We start from the raw sequence: 14,810 nt of genomic DNA, 5'->3' as shown, positions 1-14,810 counted from the left end.
TAGCAGCCTCCAGAGACACTGCTGCTGCTCTTGCCGCAGACAGCACTCAAAGCCCCTCCAGGTCTCAGCACAAGAACCCAGAGTTCAAAAACCCTGGTCTCAGCCACAGAAGCCCAGTCCCTTCCCTTGTAAGATCCAAGGAAGGACCGTGTGAAAAGCCTTGAGAGGGACTGGACAGGTTGGTCTCTAGGCTTCTCTCCATCCTCTGGGAGAAGGCAGGCTGGCTGGGCCATGGGTGGGAAGCCTGGCAGGGAGGAGGAGGTGACAGATTGTAGAGCCTGGCTGCCTGGGATCCATCCACACTCTCCAACCTCAGGTTAGTTATCTGGTCTCTCCTGAGCCACATGGGAATATCTAGGAGGAACTTCTTGGGGACGGGGCCTGGCTGCTTCTGGGGCCGAAGGAGGGACTCTGTCAAGGGCAGAGATGGGGGCTCACTGTGGGTTCTGGGAAAGCAGATGGTACAAGACCTTCCCCCTTGGCTCCTTTTTCTCAGCAGTCAGATCCCCGAGTCAGTAGCTGGAGATGCACCTAGGAGACGAGAGAAGAGCCAGGAGCACGAGGAAGAGAGTGATTCTGGGGTGGGAAGGGGGCAGGAGGGAGGGTCAGCACCACCCTCCGACCTGGCTTCATGACAGATGGACCGAGGCTGCAGCTCTGCTCCCAGGCCCAGGGGCTCCAGTGAGCCGTCCCTGCAGGCCCCTCCCCCACTCTCCTTTAGCTCCACTCCTGCCCAGTACCAGGCTGCGAGGGAGGTGAGGGCCGGTGAACCTGGCTGAACTCCCTGCACATTCACCAGCCCTGATGTCAGCAAGCAAGTGGAGGCCAACCTCCCACCAAGGCCTGGGGGCCCTGGCGCCTGCCCTTCCCGCTCCAGTCTCCTGGCTCTGCCCCCGCTGCTGCCCGCCGTCCTCCTGCTCCGCTCTGGCTCTAGGCTGGATGCAGGCTGCAGGACAAGCTTTCCCCAGCCCCCCTGCCAATGTCTCACAAAATCAAATCCACAGTTAGGGAAGTTAGCATCATTGGGCCTGAGGCGGGGAAACCGAGGCCCTAAGAGGGGCAGGGACTGGCCCAAGGCCACACAGCAAGGCATGCGGAGACAGGACTGGAACCCAGGCCCTGCCCCCAGACCTGAGGTGCAGTACCCTCTTTCCTGCACGCCAGTCACAGCTCACCTCCTGGGACAGCAGTGAGGTTCCACCAGCTCAGAGCAGCTCCTCCCTGCTCTCCAGATTGGCCGGAGGCCTCACTCCCCTGAAATTGCTCCTCAGAGGTCTCCAGTGCCCCCCATGGCCCTCGGGACCCCCCAGGACCACTCCCTCCTCCTCCTCACTCGCTGATTCTCCTCCTTCCCTCCCCAGAGACCTTCCTGAGTGACTGTGCTTCTGCTCATCCCTTCACCGAGGTGGTCCCCAGGGCTCTGAGCTGGGACTCCTCCCTCTCACCTGCACACCTGCCTGGGTGGTCTCACTCACCCCCCCACCTGCACGGTGCTTGCACCTCAGTGCTGACGACTCCCACTTCTCCGCCTGCCCCCAGCCTCTCCCCTGAAGGCCCCACACACTCTCCAGACTCCTCAGGTCTGAGGGAACACAAGCAGGGCTTACAGAGAAAGGACAGAAGGAGTGGGACGGCTGAATCCCCCAACTGAGGTGGGAGTGGGCTCTGTCCACCTGCCTGGCGCCACCCCTCCAGCCCTCTGCACCCCAGGTCCACATGCATGGTGTGCGCACACACACACACACACACACACACACACACGTGGTCACGCATTGGACTCCATCCCTGGAGAGCAGGAGCTGTCTCAGCCATTACACTGTCCCCACACTTGGGGCAGCAGCTGGCTTTAGTAATGGCTCAATAAAAATGTGGTGGTTGGGTCCTCTTGGAAAAGGGGACTCATTGGAGAGTCAGTGGAACCAATAGGATGCTGGATGGATGGACAATGGAGAATGAGGGAGGGAGAGAGGCAAGGATGGCTCCCAAATTCGGACTTGGGGATGTGGAGGGACCTTCATTAGAATGGGTCACAGAGGCCAGGTGCAGTGGCTCACGCCTGTAATCCCAGGTGTGGATCCCTCCTTTCGGAAGCCAAGGCAGGCAGATCACCTGAGGTCAGGAGTTCGAGACCAGTCTGGCCAACATGGCAAAACGCCGTCTCTACTAAAAATATAAAAATTAGCCAAGCATGGCGGTGTGTGCCTGTAATCCCAGCTACTCAGGAGGCTGAGGCAGGAGAACTGCTTGAACTCGGGAGGCGGAGGTTGCAGTGAGCCGAGATCATGCCACTGTGCTCCAGCCTGGGTGACAGAGTGAGACTCCGTCTCAAAATGAAATAAAATAATAAAATAAAATGGGTATCAGAGAAGGTGCGTTAGACGGATAGTGAGCTGTGGGGCTCCCCAGCCTGTCTACACGCTCGCATCAGCCTCCTCACTGGGTCAAAGGCAGCTGCACACCCCACTGGGGATCCCTCCAAGCCCCTCCACCAGGAAGGAGTCAAGTTGGAGGGTCAGGCCCGTCTTGGCCCTGCCACACCCCCACGGAGGTCTCGCTGTCTGGGGCAGCTAGCCGGCCCGGCCATCAGTGTCATAATCAGGAAGGTGTGTGCATCCTGCCATACCCTCTGACTTGTCGTGGTCTGCAGCCGCAGGCACCCACAGGGAGCAAGGTAATGAGGCCTCAGAGGAGACGTGCACTCCAGGACTGGACCCCACCACCCTGGCAAACACGCCATTCCCCCTCCTCCTCCCAAATCCTGAAATCCAGCCTCTCCCCTGGAAACTGTTGCCTTGTTATGAGATCCATAGGGTGGGAACACAGGGCTTAGATTTATCTTTTCCTGCCAGGTTGCTGGATTCAGGAGCCAAGAAGAGCGATAAAGAGGGAGCTAGAGAACTTGGTGAAGGCTGTGCAGGAGTGGGGGCCCCATGCTGGACACGTCTTGGAGCCTCCAAGTCTTATCTCCAGCTGGGTCCCAGGGCAGTGCCCAGGAGAAGGATGTATGGGTCTCTGCCCTAGTCCCACAGCTCTGCCTGCCTGAAGCGGAGCCACAGGGGCTGATCCTGGGACCCTCCTGCTCTCTGGATAACTTCAACTCCGCTCCACCAAACCCTCCTTTAAATGCCGTCCCTCCGTTCCAGCAGACATTCTGCCAGACACACATGTACCTTTCAATGCTCATCTCTTTCCCGTGTATCTGAGGATGTGTCTGGGCATGTGTGGTGCTTGTATGTGCATGTGTGGGTGTGTCTGTGTAGAGGAAAGAGCTGGGAGTTCGGGCGTCTATACTCCTTACTGGCACGGATAGGTGGTGTGTGGAGTATGTGCACGTTTGTAAGTACCCATGTTTACAGGAGGGTTTTTCAATGCGCTTGCTTGTAGGTAGGGAATGTGTTTATATGCACACATACGTATGTATGCCTCCAGTACACGTGTCAGTGTAGACATCAGGATGTGTCCTATGCAGCTGATACTGTCCACACGCTTGTACATGCGTCACATGTGTACACATGCTTCCATATATTAAATGTTTGCATGTATAATGTTGTGTGAGCATGAGTTTGAACATGTATATCACATGCCCCAGTTCTGGCTCACTCTAATCAGAAGTAGGTCTCTAGAAGATGCAGATCCTGGCTGCTGTGGGGTCTGCTAAAATTCTAAGCATATGGCCGGACAAGGTGGCTCACGCCTGTAATCCCAGCACTTTGGGAGGCCGAGGTGGGCGAATCACCTGAGGTTAGGAGCTTGAGACCAGCTTGGCTAACATGTTGAAACCCTGTCTCCACTAAAATAATACAAAAATTAGCCAGGCATGGTGGCGTGTGCCTGTAATCCCAGCTAATCAGGAGGCTGAGACAGGAAAATAGCTTGAACCCAGGAGGCAGAGGTTGCAGTGAGCAGAGATCACGCCACTGCACTCCAGCCTGGGCAACAGAGCAAGACTCCATCTCAAAAAAAAAAAAAAAAAAAAAAGAGAAAGAAAAAGAAAATCCATCTCTACTAAAAATGCAAAAAATTAGCTGGGCGTGGTGGCATGCGCCTGTAATCCCAGCTACTCAGGAGGCTAAGGCACGAGAATCGTTTGAACTGGGGAAGTGGAGGTTGCAGTGCACTCCAGCCTGGATGACAGACCCAGACTCCATCTAAAAAAAAAAAAAAAGAAATCAGGGTGACTGTGATGTGGGGAAAGAAGAGAGTGAGCAGAGTTTCTTGCCCTCCTGCACCAACCTTGGGCCCTCTTGACCCCAATAAGGAAGAATTTCCCACAGGCCTCTGTGGAGGCCCAGGCTACCCGGTGAACAAACACCACCTATTCCTGCACAGAGGGGCTGCTGTCCTGCCCCAAGAGGCGGGGGCTGCGCAGGGTGTGGGGTGGAGACAGCTGCTTCCAGCCCAGATAAGGCTGTTGGGCTCAGATTTTCCATTTCCAGGATCCTCCCCCTTGGGTCCCAGCCCCTAAGCCCTGGCCCCATGGCCTGGAGAGGGCTCTACACTGACTCACCCAGCTCCCACCCAGAAAACTGCAAAGCCAGGAGGGCAGACTGAGTCCAGGTAGAACAGGCACATGTTTAAGGTCTTCAGGCAAAGCAGGGACAAGTTTGTCCTGGGCCACTGGGAATTGAAGAAGGGGTCTCCGGGGCAGGCCAGGCCCAGCCTGGGTGGCCCTCAGAGCTCATATCCGGACTCTTGGACCTCCGGAAACCCACCCAGAGATGGGAGGAAGGAGGACTGGCCGCTCCTCTTACAACAACAGTCCCCGCACGCACTCTCCCTGTGGAGCTTGGCTGCTCCAGCCCAGAGGACCTCCAACCGTGGGCCCTGTCCCCTTCTTCCCTCACCCCCTCCACAGCTTCCCACCAAAAGACCCGGTGCCTTCAGCCTGGCCTGGGCCTTCCTCCCCTCCCCCTTCTCAGAGACCAGGCCGGGGGAGGGGTTATTTATAGGCCGCAGCTCAGCAGCCTTCAGGACAAGAGGAGCCCGAGCTCCAGGACTCTGCTCCCTGGGCCTTCCCCAGGGGCCTCACAGGCCAGGCAGTGTCCGCTTTCAGCCCAGCAAAAGGCTGCGTCAGCCAGAGTGGGCAGTGGGGGTGGGGAGGCCAGGCCAAGGCAGGGGGCTGGGCTGAGCCCTGGGCCTGGAGCCCACTGGAGCCGCTGCAGCCCATAGACCAGCTGGGCTTCCTCAAAAGCATTGTGGAGACTAACTGGGGCTGGGGCTGGCACGGGAGGTCTCGGAGGCACTAGCCCCTCCTCGGCAAGGCCTGGAGGTGCCATCAAGCTGCCGCTTCCCCTACAGCCCCCAGCTGTATCTTGATTTGACAACCTGTCCCAGCTAGGACCCCTACCCCTGACTCATGGGTCTCCTCACCAACAGAAGAATGCCTGAGGGGGCCATTCAAGGCCCTTCCTAACCAGCTCCCCACCCACCTCTCCAACCCCCCTTTCTCAGCCACTGCCGCCCACAAACGCACAAACACAAAACTCTTTCGTGCTTCTGTGATGGTGCCTGGCCTTCAACTTCTCAAACGGACACATTCCTGCTCATTCTCCAGATCGGGGTCCAGCTTAACCACCCCCTCCTCCGGGAAGCCCTCCCTGATAAAGCCTGTCCTTACCTCCTTACCTCCACTAACCCTGCATGGTGCCCACTAGGACACATCCCTCCTCGCACTCCCCATCTTCCTCCTCCAAAGCAGGGCTTGTGTTCCTCAAGCAGTGGTCTCTGTTTAGGGTGTGTCTGTGTGGGCCACCTGCCCCCCTATCAGGTGAAGGGCTCCCTAAAGGGCAGGACCCTGTCTCCTTGTCCCTCTGTCCTCATCACTCACCCCCACTCCATCAGCCAATGCTTGATGAATGAGTGAATGAGTGAACTACTGAATAAACAATGGACGATGAAGAGGAGAAGGGAGGGAAGGGAAGCAGGAAAGACCCCCTCTGTGTCTCCTGAGCCCAGGGTAACTGCTTGGTGTCCCAGTGGGCGGGAAGGCGGCAGGGGCAGCTCAGGCCAGGTCTCAGTGACACGGCTCGGCCCTGCGCAGCTGCCAGATCGGTCACCCTCATTCTTTCCCGATCAAAGTTCCCCCAGGGAACAGCCTGGAACCTGACACTGGCACCGGGAGGGTGGAGCCAACTGGCCCATGCAGGAGGAGGGCAACACGAGGCCGGGCGCCTGTCCCCAGATCCAGAGACACCAGGCTAGCAGCCAGGAGGGACTAGATACAATACGCACGCTTACTCCAGCCCCAGCCCAGCCCCACCTGATACAGGGCCGCACGGGTGGTGGGAAGCCCTGGCTCCAGGCCTTTTTGACTTGGACTCCCCAGAGCTTTAATCCCCCATGGCCGGGGACTCGTTCCTTGCACGGCCACCTCCTGTACCAGCTTTGACTCACCCCAGCCCCATCTCCCGACAGCCTCACTCTCAGATGCCCTCCAGGCACTTCCCTCCACCTCCCAGTCTCTCTGTTTCTCGGTCTTTGCTCCTCTCCGTCTTGGCTCTCTGTATTTCTTCTTCTTTTTTTTTTGGAGACAAGGGTCCCGCTCTGTCACCCAGGCTGGAGTGCAGTGGTGCAATCTCTGCTCGCTGCAACCTCTGCCTCCCGGGTTCAAGCAATTCTCCTGAATCAGCCTCCTGAGTAGCTGGGACTACAAATGCCCACCATCACGCCTGGCTAATTTTTATTTTTTTCTTTCTTTTTTTTTTTTTTTTTTTTGTATTTTTAGTAGAGACGGGTTTCGCCGTGTTGGCCAGGCTGGTCTCGAACTTCTGAGCTCAAGTGATCCACCCCCCTCGGCCTCCCAAAGTGCTGGGATTACAGGCGTGAGCCACCAGCCTGTATTTCTGTATTCCTCTGTATTCTTTGTTCTCTCCTGGGTCCTGTATCCCTTATTCCCTCTCTCTATCTTGCTGTGTCTCTAGACATAAAGAACTGCAGTGAGGTGGCATGGTAGCCCTCTCCTCTAAGGAGGTAGCTGTCTTCACGTATCTCCCTCCTCTCCAGGCCCTGGTCCCTACGGCCTGCAGGGAACAGATTGGTCCTGATGGTGGGTTGGGGATGGGAGAGAGTGGGAAAGAGACCCCATTGCCCCTGCTGCAGCCAGGCCTCCTTGGCAGTCTCGGACTCTTGCGTCTGAGTCTAGTGAGTAGGCAGGGGGGAAGCGGGCAGAGCATGTCTGGGTCAGAGGGCTGGTGTCCCCAAGCCAGGCCCTGAGTCTGCCACTCTCCTGTCCTTCCCCCTTCCACTCTTGGCTGTGGAAAAGCACGCCACTGTCAGAGGTAGCATGGACTTCCTGTCCCCCACCCTTGTATGCAAGCTAAGGCACGAGGGCAAGCATGTGCACACACAGCAGAGAGATCCGCAGGACTCTGGATCCCAGTCATGGCTCACCACTCTTTGGGCCTCAGTTTCCTTATGTGTAAAATGGGGATCATAATAACAGTATCTGCATCCTAGGATTGTTATGAGGATTAAATTAGCTCATGTCTGTAAGTCCCTTACAAAGGCTCTTATGTCTGCTACATAGTGATCACACACACACACACACACACACACGAAAATGAAAGAATATGCATATATTTAAAATTGACTCTTAATAAAAACTAGAGGTTGCTTTCACCTTTGTCACCAACAGGTCCAAACAGGCTTGACGTGAGTTGTTTTAATGCAAGTTGAAGAATAACACACAGCTCCGGGGTATGTGGGTATGTGCGTTTCTGCAGATCTGCTTGTGGAACAAAATTTAGTTAACAGCAGCGGTATCACACAAGCAGATAAGTTACAATGTTTCTGATTGAGATAGAAACCACGCCATGTACCTGTGGCTCAGCACAGCCACCAGGCTCACGGGGACTTTCCCAGAAATGCATCACGCACATGAGGTGGAGACCCACAGTAGACACTTCTGAAGAAACCTCTGTCTGGAGCCCAGCCCAATATGAACCAAGCTGAGGCCACTAACAGATGGCCTTGGTTTTTACAGACTCTCCAGATAACCTCACAACCAGGAGGCTGAGGCAGGAGAATCGCTTGAACCCAGGAGGCGGAGGTTGCAGTGAGCCGAGATCGCGCCAATGCACTCCAGCCTGAGTGACAAGAGTGAGACTCTGTCTAAAAACAACAACAACAACAATAACAACAACACCTCAGTAATAAAATAAAATCACCTGATTTTTTAATGGGCAAAAGATTTCAACAGACACTTCAGCAAAGAAGATATATGAGTAGCAATAAGTGAATAAAATGATGTCCAATATCATTAGACATTAGGGAAATGGAAATTAAAATGATAATGAGATACCACTACACACACACACACACTCATACACACATACACACACACACACATACACACACACATACACACACACACACACACACAACCTTAAAAACTGACAATACTTAAGTGTTGCCAAGAATATAGAGCAACTGGAATGTTCATCCAATGCTGGTGGGAAAGCAAAATGGTAGAGTTATTCTGGAAAATAATTTGGTGGTTTCTTCCTGAGTTAACCATATACTTACCATAAGACCTGGCAATCTCACTCAGATATTTATCCAAGAAGAATGAAAACATACGTCCCCACAAAAGCTTGTACACAAATGCTTATAATGCGTATATTCATTATAGTAAACAATTGGAAACCATCCAGTCTACATCAATGGGTGAATCAATACATTGTGGTACATAGATACAATAAATACTACTTAGCAATAAAAAGAAAAAACGGATGCACGCAATGACATGGATGCTTCTCAAAGGCTTCATGCTAAGTGAAAGAAGCCAGATATGAACAAGTACATCTTGTATGATTCCATTTACAATATATAAGTCCTCAAAACACGATTTCTTAGGTAAAGAGCAACATACAGGGATCAAAATCAGACGAGTGGTTGTCAAGAAGCAGAGGTAAGGGGTGGGGCAAAGGGGTACTAGGAAAAGGCTTGGTTGTTGTCTTTTTTAAAAGTGTTAGAATTAATGTTTTATTGTCACCCAGATGGCATTTGAGTTTATAGTCTTCATGCTTTATATTTTTTTTGTAAATTAAAAAAATTACAAGTTTTAAATAGCCAATGGCTGGTTATGTTTTCAGAAAACACGATTAGACTAATTCATGAATGGTGGCTTCAAGCTTTTCCTTATGGGCTCCAGAAAATTCACCCACCTTTTGTCCCTTCTTAAAAAACTGGAATGTTGGCATGCATTTGGCTTCACACTCTGAAGCAACATCCTGACAGTCATCCACATCTACTTCAAGGAATACCACGTTGGAATACTTTCCAGAGAGGGGATAAAGAAAGGCTTGATCATTTGCAAGGCCCACACCATGTGGCTGAGAAGTCAACTACTACACGTTTACCGCCTGTGACATCCAAGGCTTCCTAAAAAGCAAGCTTGCTCTCGATCTGCTTCACCGTCTTGGCCGCTGAGGTCTGATGAGCAGCTTTTTTTTTTTTTTTTTTTTTTTTTTTAATAGGGAACTGACCATATTCATTTGTAGCCTGTTACCCCATAATTCTTTAGGATGTTCAAAGTTGGAGTGACCATATGCCCGTCCCTGTTCCTCTTGACACTCAGTGAGAGGCAGCCATCTGAGTAAGTGGCAGTGTGATATTCGCTCCGGGCATTATGTCAGGAGCCTTAAATCCAGAATACGCTGGATTGAGTCTTTCAGCCCAATAGTTTGCCACTGTTGCCAGATTTGGGAGCATCCGAGGAGAGACCTCAAATCATAATGGGGTGGTGCAGGGCTCCCCCATACTCAAAAAACTTTCTGTGTGTTTTCCGGGCAAGTGTCTTTCTCCTCGAATACAACAATCTTGGTTACAACTGACAGTAGTGCAATAGATCAGGCCGTACACTGATCTAGGAACATCTTGATGGTATAATATGTTGTCATTCGCACTCTACCAGCCACTCGTCTAACCTGGTTGAGTAGCTCTTTTTCGGGGACTCGAATTCTCCGTTATCAAAGCACAGACAAGCGATCCGACCCACGGTCTCGAATTAAACCAGTTAGTCGCCAGCCCTGCATTGTAATTGAGTGACAGGTTGGCACCATCCCTGTGTGTTGGTCGTTGGAGAGACACCATCAGGGTCTTGAATCATTTTTGAGCCTGGAGACTATTAGCATGCATTTTGTCCCTCGACCCTGCTACTATGTTGCCCACCGGGTCACAACAGTGCCGAGGTACAGATGATATCTCGAAGGATGTGAATTCCAGGTCCTTCCCTTTGAGGATTTCGCCATACGGTGTTTTGATTTTGTTCTTTCCACTACTGGAATCACAAGATACAACTCCCTGGAGAGTCCTACGGATAAGAGATTCTCATGTTAACACCTCAAACAAAAAGCAGAGAAACACCTGACTTGCTGTGATGGGATGACGTGTGATCAATGGGTTGGATCGAGCATCGATTTGGGTGCTCTAAATCTTCCACTTCCCCAGTGCCAGGATGTGGTTCATCTACATGGGCTGGGTACTGCCCAAATTTCCCACTTAGCTCAAAGGACTTCTGCCCAGGAAATGGTCATGCAGAGGGAGGCTTGGAGCTGTCCACGGGGTCCTCCATGGTGAACTACAGTGTTGGCTACGGGAGTAATTGGTTCTTTTGTTGTCTTAATTGTGGTGTCAGTTGCTGGCAATATACACAAAAATTGGTGACTTTTACTTTATGTAAATTATACCTCAGCTGGGCGCGGTGGCTCATGCCTGTAATCCCAGCACTTTGGGAGGCTGAGGTGGGTGGATCACGAGGTCAGGAGTTTCAGACCAGCCTGGCCAATATGGTGAAACCCCATCTCTACTAAAAATACAAAAATTAGCTGGGCTTGGTGGTGGGCGCCTGTAGTTCCAGCTACTTGGGAGGCTGAGGCAGGAGAATCGCTTGAACCTGGTAGGCGGAGGTTGTGGTGAGCCAAGATTGTGCCACTGTATGCCAGCCTGGGTGACAGAGCAAGACCCTGTCTCAAAAAAAAAAAAATTATATATATATCTCAATAAATCTGATTTTTAAAATCCAAGTCCTGGAGCAGTGGCTATACCTATAATCCCAGCATTTTGGGAGGCTGAAGTGGGAAGATTGCTCAAGCCTAGGAGTTCAAAACCAGCCTGGTGAACATGACAAGACCCCATCTCTACAAAAAAAAAGTTTTAAAATTCAGTGCATGAGAGATGTGCTGGCTGATAGTGGTTTTGATCATATATTGAAGAGAGTTGGCTGCACTGGAAACTGGTACCCCTAAAATCTATTGTAGGAAAAGGATGTGTGATTGTTTCCTATGGACCAGATGCGAGCTATGGGGGAGGGAGAACCAGCATCAGGCCACATTAAAACCTGCCCAACCTTGAGCAAGAGCTATTTAAAAAAACAAAACAAAACAGAACAAAAAAACAAAGAATAAAACCTGCCCAGGAGCACCACCTGGAGAGAAAGATGCGGCCCCAGCAGCAAGAAACTGATGCCTGAGCTGCTTGTGAGCCAAGAAGAGTTCAGCTATACCCATGGAACTGGAGGTAAGACCCCAATAATGGGGTCGGCTGGAGGTCTTGGAAGGACTTTAAAAAGTGTCCCAATAGATAAAAAGTCACATATATACAAAGCCCAAGAAGCGTCTGTACCAGCTCGTACAATACAAAATCAGATCTTTCCTGCCCCTTTTTACCTCTTCCCCCGCCATGTCAACCCTGGGGGTACAAAAGCAGCCAAATGAGTGAGCAGGAGAATCCCAGGGCGTAGGAGCAGGTGGGGGTTGGAGGGTACATTGAGAAGTTAATTAGAGTCTCTCCCTCCTCACCATACCCTTTCACACACACATACACACATACACACACACACACACACACACACACACATACACACACACACACACACACACACACACACACACACAGCCTTTTCCTGTTGCATGCTGCTTGCCCAGAACAGACTGAGAAGGTGCAAGGGAGAAGTTTTTAACTTTAAATGGACTTTTACATTTGGGGGAGGGGCTGTGGGGTGTTTTAGGGTTTTTTGGCTTATACTTTTTTTTGCATTTTTTCATCGTGATACAATATACATAACACACAATTTACCATTTTAACCAATTTACATGTATATGAATCATTTCAGTGGCCCCAAATATGCTCATGCTGTTGCGCAGCCATCCACAGAAGCTACTCATCATCCCAGACGGAACCCCACACACACTAAACAACAAGTCCCAGCCCGCCTCCCTCCGCCCCTGGCAACCACTGCTCTACCCTCCAGCTCCATCAATGGGACTTTTTTTAATTGCAATTATTGAAATGAAACTGTTGGTTTTTTTTTTTTTTTTTTGGAGACAGGGTCTCAGTCAGTCTCGCAGGCCAGAGTGCAGTGGTGCGATCTCAGCTCACTACGACCTCTGCCTCCCAGGTTCAAGTGATTCTCCTGCCTCAGCCTCCCGAGTAGCTGGGATTACAGGCGCCCACCACCCTGCCTGGCTAATTTTGTATTTTTAGTAGAAATGGGGTTTCACCATGTTGGCCAGGCTGGTCTCAAACTCCTGACCTCAGGCAATCCACCCGCCTAGGCCTCCCAAAGTGCTGGGATTACAGGTGTGAGCAGCCACTGCGCCTGGTTGAAATGAAACTTTTATAACTTGAAGTGACCCAAAAACTTTTTACGAAAAGAGAGTGTCCCAAAAAGACAGGGGCCCGCCCTATATTCCATTCAAAAGAATGGTGATGGGCCATCCCCACAAAACACATTTGAATGGAGATTAGGAGATTAAAATAAAGGCAGACTGTGAGTCCTATTTGTTCAACCTCACAGCTACACAAAGGAGAGCTTTATTTTGCCCATGTGACAAGAAACGTAAAGATCTAGAGTCCAGGGCTGAAACCGCTGGTTGAGAGGTCAGTAAGGCCCAGCCTCCATTTAGCTGCCTGCCGCACTGTCCTTGGCGCAGCCTTGCCGTCCCTGGGGCCCAGGCCTAGAGTCGGAATTCCAGCAGGAAGAAAGTGAAAGTGCAAAGGCTTTTTGGAGACTTGGGAAAATCGTTCCTGTGTTCCGTGGTTCAGAGGAGTGACCTGGTTGACAAAGCCTGCTCTAAAGGATCAAGAAGCGAGAAGTGGCGGGCTCAGTGGCTCACGCCTGTAATCCCAGCACTTTGGGAGGCCGAGGCAGGTGGGTCACCTGAGGTCAGGAGTTTGAGACCAGCCTGGGCAACCTGGTAAAACCCCGCCTCTACTAAAAAATGCAAAAATTAGCTGGTTGTGGTGGCGCATGCCTGTAATCCCAGCTACTCAGGAGGCTGAGGCAGGAGAATCGCTTGAACCCGGGAGGTGGGGGTTGCAGTGAGCTGAGATCATGCTACTGTACTCCAGCCTGGATGACAGAGTAAGACTCCGTCTTAAAATAAATACACAAATAAAAAGAATCGAGAAGCAGCATGGCAGAGTCTCTTGATAGGGCCAGACTGGCCAATGATTCTAATCTCCAAATCTCCAGATACTGAAGTCACACACACATATGAAAAGGCCTGGGGAGGGCTGGGTGCAGTGGCTCAAACCCAGGCTATTTAATAATTCCCAGTTAGAAAATCTAGGCCGGGCGCGGTGGCTCACACCTGTAATCCTAGCACTTTGGGAGGCCGAGGTGGGCGGATTGCCTGAGCTCAGGAGTTCGAGGCCAGCCTGGGCAACGTGGTGAAACCCCATCTCTACTAAAATACAAAAAATAATTAGCTAGGCATGGTGGTGCACACTTGTAGTCCCAGCTACTTGTGAGGCTAAGGTGGGCGAATCACTTGAACCTGGGAGGGAGAGGTTGCAGTGAGCCTAGATCGCACAACTGCATTCCGGCCTGGGTGACAGAACGAGACTTCATCTCAAAAAAAAAAAAAAAAAAAGAAAAAAGAAAAAAAAAAAAAAAGAAAGAAAAAAGGAAAAAGAAAATCTAGATGCTTTGGGAGGTGGTGGGCAGATTGGTTGAGCCCAGGAGTTTGAGACCAGCCTGGGCAACATAGCGAAACCTCATCTCTATTAAAAAAAAAAAAAAAAAAAAAAATTAGCTGGACATGGTAGCTCACGCTGGTAGTCCCAACTACTCGGGAGGCTGAGGTGGGAGGATCGCGTGAGCCCAGGAGGCAGAGGTTGCAGTGACCTGAGATTGAACCACTGCCCTCCAGCCTGGGAGACAGAGCAAGATACTGTCTCACGAAAAAAAAGTGAGAGGTGTGAGGTGGGCTATCACTTGTAATCTTAACACTTTGGAAGGGCAAGGAAGGAGGATCTTTTGAAGCCGGGAGTTTGAGACCAGCCTGGGCAACATAGCAAGACCCCATCTCTACAGAAAATTTAAACATTAGCTGGGCATGGTGGTGCATATCTGTGATCTCAGCTACTCAAAAGGCTGAGGCAGGAGGATCACTTGAGCCTAGGAGATCAAGGCTGCAGTGAGCCACGATTGCACCACTGCACTGCAGTGTGGGTAACAGAGCAAGACCCTGTCTCAAAAATAAATACATAAATAAATAAAATTTTAAAGACCTGGGGACAATTCCTGAACTGACTGAGCTTAGGCCCCATGTTTGCCCTTGGCTATACGAGCAGGGGAGACTGAGGAAGGATCTGCTCCCTCGACCTCTGTAGTGGTAGAAAGTGGGGGAGGCAGGCACTGTTATTCACTTCTGTCATATAAATGAGCTGTACCTTGAGTCCTATGTTGTTTACTTCTTCACAACAGGACTGCTAGCTCAAAAACCCATGAGAGCTAAACTCAGTTTTTTACACATCCAATTGTTTAAATTAAAAAGCCCAAATAAACATATTTCTAGCCACTTAGG

At 51.3% G+C, this 14,810-nt stretch overlaps 1 pseudogene; it reads right to left on the bottom strand.

The window, feature by feature from the left end:
* Positions 1-9,014: 9,014 nt before the first annotated feature.
* On the bottom strand, positions 9,015-11,681 carry LOC112129649 (thioredoxin-like; annotated as a pseudogene).
* Positions 11,682-14,810: the final 3,129 nt, after the last annotated feature.

The sequence above is a fragment of the Pongo abelii genome, chromosome 19, assembly GCF_028885655.2.
Source record: "Pongo abelii isolate AG06213 chromosome 19, NHGRI_mPonAbe1-v2.0_pri, whole genome shotgun sequence".
NCBI lineage: Eukaryota > Metazoa > Chordata > Mammalia > Primates > Hominidae > Pongo > Pongo abelii.
The sequence above is the reverse complement of the archived record's forward strand: the minus strand, read 5'-3'. Positions and strand labels throughout refer to the sequence as shown.